General features: G+C 45.7%; 1 protein-coding gene across 3 annotated transcripts in view; it reads right to left on the reverse strand.

The window, feature by feature from the left end:
* Window positions 1–10546, reverse strand: part of AK1 (adenylate kinase 1) — a 30655-nt gene extending 20109 nt beyond the window's left edge. The window contains exon 1 of one of the 3 annotated variants that reach the window (XM_066580582.1): window positions 10464–10546. The gene's annotated coding sequence lies outside the window, so the exon portion shown is untranslated. Of the gene's footprint in view, window positions 1–7665; window positions 7687–9197; window positions 9227–10463 lie in introns of those variants that run through there. The other 2 variants (XM_066580585.1, XM_066580584.1) reach the window with 2 other exon arrangements.
* Between the last annotated feature and the right edge of the window lie 325 nt (window positions 10547–10871).

The following is a 10871-nucleotide window of genomic DNA, read 5'->3' on the forward strand; positions in this document are numbered from 1 at the left end:
TTCTATGTCAGTGCAGAAACCTTTGTTCCTCTAGACGCAGAGAGCGCCCCCTTGTTACAGTCACAGTCCTGGGTATAAACAGATGATGGGAGAGATCTCTGTACTGTCCTGATATATTATACATATTAATTAGGTCGCCCCTCAGCTATCTTGTTTCTAAGTTAAATAACCCCAGTTTTGATAACCTCTCTGGGTATTGTAGTCCGCCCATTCCATTTATTACTTTAGTTGCCCGTCTTTGTACCCACTCAAGCTTTGATATGTCCTTCTTGAGTACCGGTGCCCAAAACTGTCCACAATATTCCATTTATGACAGAACCCCTGAACTGACATCTGCATAGAGCCCTTGTATGTCCTGGTCCCAGATGCATTATACCTGGCCTCTACCCAGCCACTAATACTGTTATATGCATTGTATCTACTAACGATGTTATACAGAATCTATACATTGTACAAGTTATATTTGTATCCAGCACGATATTACTGCACATTTAGCAGTCATTGGACCATCTTCCTAGGCTGGCTTCATGTACATCCGATGATCCACCATAGTTTTCCTCTAGCATGGTTGCACCGAATTAAAAGATGATGAGTATATTTTAAAGCCATTGCTGTGCCCCATTTAAGCCTATGTTATACCGGACGTGACTCATGGAGTAAAGCATCCATCTGGCATTCCAATGCGGAGTGGCTTTACAAGGTCTCTAGATCGCCAGACATATGTGAACTAGCATTATAATCCCACTTTCCTCTCTAACTAGCTGTACTATAGGCCTTTGTGGGGCACCTGTCCTCTTACCATTGTAATATTTGCATGCCCACTGTTATACCAATGTCTGCCAACCTGTTAAAAACCGTCATCCACAATATACAAGGGTATCAGTTTGTGACATGAGTAAATGGCAAGCCCCATAGCAGGGACGTAACTATAGAGGGTGCAGGAGATGCAGTTGCACCCAGGCCCAGGAGCCTTAGGGGGCCCATAAGGCCTCTCTTCTCCATATAGGGAGCCCAGTACTAGGAATAAAGCATTATAGTTGGGGCCCTGTTACAGGTTTTGCATTGGGGCCCAGAAGCTTCAAGTTATGCCTCTGTACAGCATGGTTTAGGTATGGGTACGGGTACAGATACAGATAGAGGGGGGCCCCAGCTCACCTTTTGCATCAGGGCCCCTAAGCCTTTAGTTACGCCCCTGCCCCATAGGAACTGTGACCAACGTGAATACACTTTGACCTGGGCACGTATACAGTAAAAGTATGTATGGGGCACTTCCAAAACTTGCAATGCAACGTATAGAACAACTTCTGTTTCACGGCTCATGTATAACATACACTTACAGAAAATGTCTCGGGAAGATGAATGGGGGTTGTGAACAGCTGCTGTCCTGCACGGACCCCGTCACCTGTCTAGACTCAGTCCTACAGTAGGTCACATTACATCCTGGCCCCGAGCTCCTACCTAATAAGGTCAACATGGCTACCAGCCCCGACTCCTAGCAGGTTCTAAGTATGGATCACACTCGTCTTCTGTCACTGCAGCTGTATATACAACCCCAATGCAGAAGCAGATAGACACACTCACTAAGATGACCCCATACAACCTCACAGTAGCATAATACAGCACCCATAGAAGTCTATGGGGTCGGAATACGATTTCCTCATTTTTTAGGTTGGATTCTGTAATTCCAACAGAAAAATAATCATTCTGTGTCCCAGTGGATGCCATATTAAGAAGGTTTTCTCCCCTACGGGCAAATATTGTTGTCAACTGTTGGGTATAGGAACCAGCACCTCGTGACTTGGCTGTCATGGGCACTGTTCATAGTATGGGGATCCGGTTCGGGATGACATCACGCCACCAGCCCTGGCCCGCTACATCATTATGCTGTAAATTTTAGTGCTGGGCGCCCACAGTCACACATCCTCTGCTGTGTATGGGTAGATTAGTTGGCTGGGAGGTGGGCCAGCCAAGCCAGACAATTGCCGTTAGTCTGTATATATATATAACTTTTGGTCCCTCCCCTCAGAGCGTGGCGATCATTCATCTGGTCTGGTATGACTGTCTGAAGATATCGGATCTGACTTCTGTTGGAAGTCTATCTGGTCTGTGGTTCCCTGTTGTATCTGGGTGTCAAGTTAAAGCTAAAGGTACCTTTACATGGGCTGCAGGTTGCTTGCATAAAATCGCTCAAATGTACGATTATGGGTGACTATCGGCCCGTGTACACAGCCCCCGATAGGGCATAGAGCGAGAAGTTCCTCAGCAGTCACCATTTGTTCCGTTTCAGAGAGCCGAAAGGAAATGACTTCTGAGTGACTTCTCACTCAGTGTAAACAGGAGTCATTCAATCTCTAAGCGACTGCCTGTTTGCAGTGAACATAGGCGGGCATTCAGTACGATCTCCGGCCCGCTACGCCTCCATGCTCAAACAGCTGTCGCTCCTGAATGAAAGCATTCTCTATTACCAACTAGGGAAAGGCAGGGTCACCCTAGGTTCCTGACGTGGGGTCGCCCTCATTAGGGCGATCACCCTGCTTATATTAGTTGGTTAGGGTCAGTTTCCATTTTTTTGTACTTTATGTGCATTCACCCTTTTAGGACATTATATTTACATCCATGCTGGTCACTGTGGTTGCGTCTTGCACAAACATAACATTGGTCTGTGGTGGTCTACATGGGTTGTCACTTCCTTACCCCACATGTATCAGTCACGCTAATAGGTTACAGACGGATGAACAGGTGGATAATATGCTTTTAAACTGCTCAGGATATCTAATACTGGTAGCGGTCCTTTTAGGAGTGAAATGTCACACGGAAAGGTGACCCGGTTAGTTATCTGCTCCAGATACAGATAGTGTCCCCTTACCTGTGATGTTCAGGGTTCACTGTAGCAGCACCTGATAGACCTATTTACTATAGACATGTGCAAGCTCCATATCACCTGCAGATTATCACATAGCGGTCATGGATAGCTATAGATAAACTCAGAGGTAAACTTTATCAGTTTAGAAACTTTTTGCAGAGTCTGCCTCGGTCCCTGCTATAAACAGACCACAATGTCCGAGGGGATTTATATTTCAATTAATTATTAAAGGGGGTGCACCAAAATCAGTTTTCATCCCAAGAACGGCAGTCCCATGTCCCCCTCTCCTCCTCAATGGAACCCCCACAGACAGGAGGAGATTGAATGCAGCAACAGACAAGCATGTGCCGTGCCGCTGCTTTCATCTTCTATGACTTGCACCTAACTATTTCCGTCAGTCCCGCTGAAATGAATGGAACTGCACCATGCATGTGTGGCCAAATCTCTATTCAAAGTGGCATCACTCCGGTCAGAGCTGCGATGCAGAAGTGACTGGAAGTGGGCAAATGGGACCCCTGTCCTCGTGACCGGCGAGTGCCCCAATGGTCGGACTCCCACCCATCTATCAGTTTTTACCCATCCATAAGGACAAGTATAGTGCAAAGTTTATTATTTGTGTACTTATGGCATGAGGCAACGGTGTATGGACCACAGAGGCAGACCATGCTACTGCTATGGGGCCCGTGGAGAGAGGGGCCCCAGCGATGTTTGCTTCCACTCCCTTTTCAACTGGATGGCTGAAAACAGTGCAGAACTCTGCTTCTCCAATAGGAACGGAATTGCTCCGAAAACAAGGGCATTTAGAACAGTCTAAAGGTTATATTCACACGGGCGGCAGTAAAAAAAAAAGTGATTTTTCTTGCAATTTTTATGTGTTTAAGATTTTTAATTTACATTTAGAGATGAGCGAACGTACTCGGTAAGGCTGATTTCGCAATCGAGCACTGTGATTTTCGAGTACTTCACTACTCGGGTGAAAAGATTCGGGGGGCGCCGTGGGTGAGCGGGGGGTTGCAGAGGGGAGTGGGGGGGGGGGGGGGGGGAGAGAGAGCTCCCACCTGTTCCACGCTGCTACCCCCCGCTCCACCACGCCACGCCCCGCCCCCCGAATCTTTTCACCCTAGTAGTGAAGTACTCGAAAATTGCGGTGCTCGATTGCGAAATCGGCCTTACCGAGTACGTTCGCTCATCTCTATTTACATTCTTTTTTCACACACATAGGATGTACAGGCTCCGCATTTTTGATCTATTAATTTTTTATTTTTATGGTCGCCATGGTTACTTGCAATAAAACCGGACTGCATGATGCGAGTGCATTCTTTTTTAAACGCACCCAAGTGATTTGAATAGGTGATTTTCATCAGAAAACCAGATGAAAATAGGACATACCGCATTATTCTCTATTTTCGATTAAAAACCGTATCGCTTCTGTGAAATTGCGATCCTCACACGCACATCGCACGACATGCAAGTGCTATGTGATGTTTTTCAAATTGCCCAAAAATAGACCATGCTGCAAGAAGAAAAATATTATATATACACACACACACACACAATACTGTATATATATGGGGTGTAACTATAGGGGATGCAGGGGATGCGGTTGCACCCGGGCCCAGGAGCCTTAGGGGGCCCATAAGGCCTCTTCTCCATATAGGTAACCCAGTACTATGAGTAAAGCATTATAGTTGGGGGCCCTGTTATAGATTTTGCATTGGGGCTCAGAAGCTTCAAGTTACGCCTCTGAGTATGGCTAACATCTATCATCCTTCTCTGCTTATGGCTCTAGAAATTAAATATCAGATCGCCCAAAAGCATGCAAAAGAGTTCATTATAAAGCCATATCGTGCCGAGTTGGTTCCTTTATACAGAACGCCCCTTCCCCTGCTCCACTTCATCCCTCTTCCTCCTCTCCGTGGATGTGACTTTGCTCCGGGCTCAGGCTACTTGTTGAATATTTATACACAGCAACATGTAAGTAAATCTTACTAAATATACCATCATGTTGGCACTAAACAGTGAGCGCTGCCAGGACCCCGATGCCTGCCTGGAGGGCGGCCATTTGACCCACTTTCATAAGTAAGAAGCAAGATGCACAATAATGAACCCAACTCAAGGTATTAAAGGCACTCTGTCACCATCTTCTTGCACCCCTCTCACAAGGTACTGCCAGTCACACCGATTGCAGTGATATGTCTGCTGTGTGGATCTGTGCAGTAGGTTTGGAGAAAATTACATTTTATCAGAAGCATCCCAAGAAGTAGTCTTGGATATTCATCATTGCAGACTAGCTATACCCACCCAACCTTACAGCTATTGACCGACTGCTGTCTGCCTATTACAGTGCCTAGAAAGAGAGCTGCCAACCAGGGCAGGATGGGTGTGGCTAAGCTGCAGCTCATGGATATGCAGGACTACTTCTGGGTCTGGCTGCTACTAATAAAAAGAAGGTTACTCCAGAACTACTGTGCAGATCTACACAGCGGACATATTACTGTAACCAGTATGACAGGCACTACTTCTCAGGGAGGACTGCAAAGTCATTGTGACAGACCCCCTTTAACCACTTTAGGACCAGAGATTTCTTGTTTTTATGACGTACGTACTGCAGCAAAAACGACAACTATTCTGTGGGTCGGTACGATAACAAAAATATCACATTTATGTATTGTTTGCTGTACTACTTTTAATAAATAAAACATGTTTTAAAACTTATATTTTTTCTGCTGCCATTTTCTGATGGACATGACTTTTTATCTTTGCATCGGTGGGGCTGACTGAGGGTGCGTTTCCTGCGCTGTCACCCGAAAATCCGACTCTTTTCAGATTGCCACCCCACAAGTTTATGAAAGAGTATGGCCATGGCAACTTGAAAAAGAGTCAAATTCCCATGTGGTGTGCAGACTTCAGTGGATAAGAGCGCAACAACCTGGGAGCAGGGGAGGATAAAAAAAAAAATACATCACCTGGCTCCCTATCACCTCCCCCAACAACACCATAACTTAGTTTATAGCGCTTTAGGTAGGTGAAAGTTTCCTTTTTGTTTTTAATTCCCTTGAACTTGCAATCGTTTAATTTCTGATATCATACACTGCAGGACTTCAGTATTGCAGTGTATTGTATTTATACCAGCATTTTATGAGCACAGGCCAAAGGTCTGTCAGTAGGCAGACATAGATAGCAGCCCTAGGGGCCTTCAGTAGGCCCTTGACTGACGTGACAACTAGAGATGAGCGAGTATACTCACTAAGGCTAACTACTCGAGCGAGTAGTGCCTTAGGGAACATCCTCCCGCTCGTCTCTAAAGATTGGGGGGCCGGCGGCGGGCGGGGAGCGGCGGGGGAGAGCGGGGAGGAACGGAGGGGAGATCTCACTCTCCCTCTCCCCCCCCCCACTCACTGCCACAACTCACCTGTCACCCGCGCCGGCAGCCGAACCTTGACAGACGAGCGGGAGGATACTCGGCTAAGGCACTACTCGCTCGAGTAGTTAGCCTTAGTGAGTATACTCGCTCATCTCTAATGGCAACCAAAGGGCACCTCACAATCTCATTGCAGGAGGGCTGTTTGGTCCCCCCAAATGCCGATTGGGATATTTAAAGGGTTAACAGCCACAATCAGCTCTGTACAAACCCCGCTACCAGAAGAGTATACATATACACCTGTTAGAGTCAAAGGTTAATGGAAAAATATTATAGTGAAGGACAAATCAGCTGCAAACCTAGTCCCATCTGCCATTTCTAAATCCAAGAAAGGGGGGTGCCAACATCTACGTGAAAAGTAATGACCGCTATATGGATAAAAAATAATGGGTGATACAAATTATATAAATCATTTCTTTATTTCAGCATTACAGTAAAAACACGGATAAAAAAAAAAAAAACAGCATGAGTATTTTAAACATCTACATGTTTTAAGCAGAATTTCTTAGTCATGGCATTGAAACATGTAGATATTTAAAATACTCGTGTTGGGTTTTAGATTCATGCTTTTACTGGAATGCTGAAATAGAGAAATCCACTTATACCACCCGAGCTGCTGCAAAACTTCTATTTTTCCTCCACGTTTGCTAGCAGTGGTTCTCTACTTCCATGCACTCAGTGCGGTGGTATAGCAAGGCTGGCTGAGCTGACAATTTCTCCCTTTATGACAACCGTCGCATTGTCAGCAAGCTATTCCCCAGAGAGATATAACTAGAAAATCTAGCAACTTCGAAGACTTCAGGACGGCATACACTCACTTGCAAAATGCTAATGTAGGCAAGGGTTGAACATGTGTATGCGAGTCTAACAATTCCTACCGCTCTGTAGTGCTGACTAGAGGGAATATCATTTACATGCCCACCAGTCTGTGCCCCAGAAACTCTGCCTTATTTGCATTTCCTTTTATCCCAGAGGAGATGTTGAAAACATGAATTTTTTTTTTCTTCGCAAACGACTAAAGTCATTTAAAGCAAAACAACTCAAGAAACAAAACTTAGATGTGTTGGGAATTCTTCTCATTCTGTCCTCTATATCACCTACCGTGTTTCCCCGAAAATAAGACAGTGTCTTATATTAATTTTTGCTCAAAAAGGTTTAACTTTTTTACATGTATAGCTACCTGGACACTATTTAAATTTACTTTTTTAATTACCTGTTAGCAGGGCTTAATTTTGGAGTAGGGCTTATATTTTTAAAGCATCCTTAAAAAGCCTGAAAAATCATTTTGCATCCTCAAAAATTCTGGAAAATCATGCTATGTCTTATTTTCAGGGTATGTCTTATTTTCAGGGAAACAGGGTATTTATGCTCCCACACTTACCTTCCTCTGGTCACTGGCTGCTTAAAAGCGATGCTTTACAAGATATGGAGCTAATAGTCCGTCAAGGAGGCCCCCAAGCTTTATGAAGATGCATAACCCCTGCTCTATTTCTCTTCCTGATGGGAGGTTTGTATTGTCCTTGGGTCCTGTGGTGAGCCGTAAACTTCCAGCCCCCAACTCCTCCCCCAAATTGGAAATAGGAAGATACAACGATCGACAGTATATATGCCAAAATACTGCTTCTCCCCCAGTCAGGAAAAAGTATCACCAAGGACAAAGTTTTCACCCTTGCCCATCTCCTCCCACCATAGTTGGTCACAGACATTAGAATTTTATCCCCCAACAGTTTAGGAGGAGCTCTGTTCGTTCAGCAGGGAAAGGACATTATAGTTTTGGACCAATAGAGCTCATTCTACTTTAAATGGTTATATCAGAGCTACTAACTTAGCTTTAAAATGACACCAAAAGCATGTCAATAGCTGTGATAGAACTGGAGTTACAGCCGTTTGAAGTGAGGTTGAGAATACTAAAGTTGTCACTTACAGTAAATTTACAGGTAGTTGCCAGAGCAGAAAGGAAGGGGGCAGCAGAAAACCATCCGTGGTTCTCCTTTATACCTCCCTGTCCTAGGGGGAGGGATGATAGGGACATTTTGTTGTTGTTCTTGTTGTTATAACCCACCCATCAATCAATCAGAGTATATGTGCTCTCTGATTGTCACTAGAGATGAGCGAGCACACTTCTGTACTCGCCAGAGCAGCATGCAAGCAAGTGCCGGGAAGCTTCAGGGAAGACCCACGACAAAGATGACAGTACTTCTTAGATTATATATTATTAGTGCAGCTAGGGCTTTTAAAGTAGGAGTTCCTACTGTAAAAATCGCATCACACCGCACAAAAAAAAATTGCAAATCGCGGCTGTATAAAGCATGCCGCGATTTTGTAGTCTCGTAATGTCGCAGGCTACAAAACATCTTACAGGGATGCAAAACAACCCACAGGAAAGAATGGGCTCCACATACCTGCGATTTGTAGCACTATCGCATAGCGACATAATCGCGCAATAAAGTTGCCCATGTGGATGCGGCCTTAGGCCTCTTTCACACGGGCAACAAAGTTGTACAATTTTCTCACGTTGCGACAATGCTACAAATTGCATTAAGACCAGTGCTCAATGAACCAATCACAGCCAATGAATGAATGGCTGTGATTGGTTCATTGAGCGCTGACCATGATTGGGTGAGAGCACTTGTTAACCAATCTCAGCTAGCCCTTCTTGTAGGCGGGCATTTCGATCCTCAAATCCACGAAGGGCTGGCAGAAGACTAAAGACAATTGCCAGAGGTGAAGAGGAGACCCGCTCCGGAGCTGACAGCGCTTCTTAGGTGATGTTTTTTTTTCACTGCAGCTAGGGCTTATTTTTGGGAATAGGGCATATATTTTAAGCCTCAGGGCTTATTTACATGAGCGTTTTCATGGTCGGCCAATATATGCTTTCATCTAAGCAGTTCCCCCACTTTCCCTCCCACTCACCGGCTCTCTGCCTCTCTCCTCACCTCCGAGCAGTTTGCAATGGGAGTGGGCAGGATGGGGACGTAGCTAAGCTCCCGCCCTCTCTCCGCCCCTTGTCCATAGCAGCAATGGGAGTGGGCGGGGCAGAGTGTTTAGCTCCACCCCCTCCCATTGCAACCACGGGCGTGATAACCATACCGATATACGATCATGTAAACAAGCCCTTACCCCGAAAATCCTCACAGGTGGCGTTATAAAGTCGCATGACATGTACAACTTTGTAGCGCCACAAAACCGCAATATCGCTGCGATTCTCTCGTGGTGATTTCGCGTTGCCCATGTGAAAGAGGCGTGACAAACATGAAACCTTTTATAACATCCAACTGGTTATTAATTAGCTGTTCACACTAGAAACTTCAATATAATCAATTACCAGTTGGTGTAGGGTTAATTAATGGTCAAAATGGTAAACAACGGGTAAAAATATTCAAAAACAGTCATTTCGATCAATATTTATCTCTTGCTCGGGACCCACTGAAACGAACAGGAGCGGCTATTACACTTCTAACACTGCGGACGCTCGCGGAAGTGTAATAGCCGCTTCGGCTCCCATTGATCTCAATGCCAATTAAGGCAGCCCAGACACTTCTGCTGCCATCCACTATAACGCACGTCCGGCCCGCTGCACTGACAGCGGGCCGGGCGATCAGCTCATCGCAGGGAACCCCGATCGGCGGGTCCTTAGCGATTAACTATCGATGAGCTATATGTACGGTTTTCCATACATTCTCACGCAGCTGCTGCTCCGCCCGATATACTGAGCGCCAGCCTTCTGTGCCAAGTTAGAAAAATCACATAAACCGGCAAACGGATTTACAAAAAAAAAAAAAAACGGTGTCAAACCAGGATTGTCCCAGAAAAGTAGACGAGGCGCAATAAACGTCTAATCCTATCTGGTCATAAAAATCAATCATCTGCAGAAACTTCAAAGCATCCGGATGGCGCCGGCAATAGAACATGTGATATCACGCAGCGGCACAAGTGCGTTCCGTCAGGCTCACGTACTGTATGGCGATTTACAGAATGAAATCCTCAAGTCTTCTAAGACGCGACCTGCGCGACAGGTGGTGGGAAGCGATACGTCAGCTGAGCGGCTCCGGCACAGACCATTAACGCTGCTGATGCTGATTGACAGTAATTGCTATTTAATGCAACACAACCGGTGATTATAGAATATGATTTCTCGAGTTCGTAAATGTGGTTAATGGCTGCTGCTGCAGTACTGACCTGTCCGTGCCTAAGCAAGGGAACCCAAAGGCCAGGGATGACAAGGCTCGGTGTCTGCAAGCAGCTGGCCCGGCTATTTTTGCCCTATATATAGCGGTGTGCGGCGGTGCATGCCGGGATTGGGATGTCTTACCATATCACGGCCTATAAAGGACAGCAGGCTCTAAAGATGTGACCTGCATAATAATGTGAGCCGGGGAGAGAGCAAGGAGGAGGCCGAGGAGGGGAGGAAGCCTGATCTGCAAAGCCCCATAGTAAAGCTAGAGGCGCTGGCCGACTCCCTCAACCACCTGTTAACTCTTCTGAGGACACGTGGGTAGAGGAAGAACAGAGTTACTCTATCCGCTATTAGAAGTGGATCCTGGGTTTGGAGTCTCCTTAATATTAACTAGATATTCCCTAAAGTGA

Source organism: Eleutherodactylus coqui, chromosome 10, assembly GCF_035609145.1.
Source record: "Eleutherodactylus coqui strain aEleCoq1 chromosome 10, aEleCoq1.hap1, whole genome shotgun sequence".
Taxonomy (NCBI): domain Eukaryota; kingdom Metazoa; phylum Chordata; class Amphibia; order Anura; family Eleutherodactylidae; genus Eleutherodactylus; species Eleutherodactylus coqui.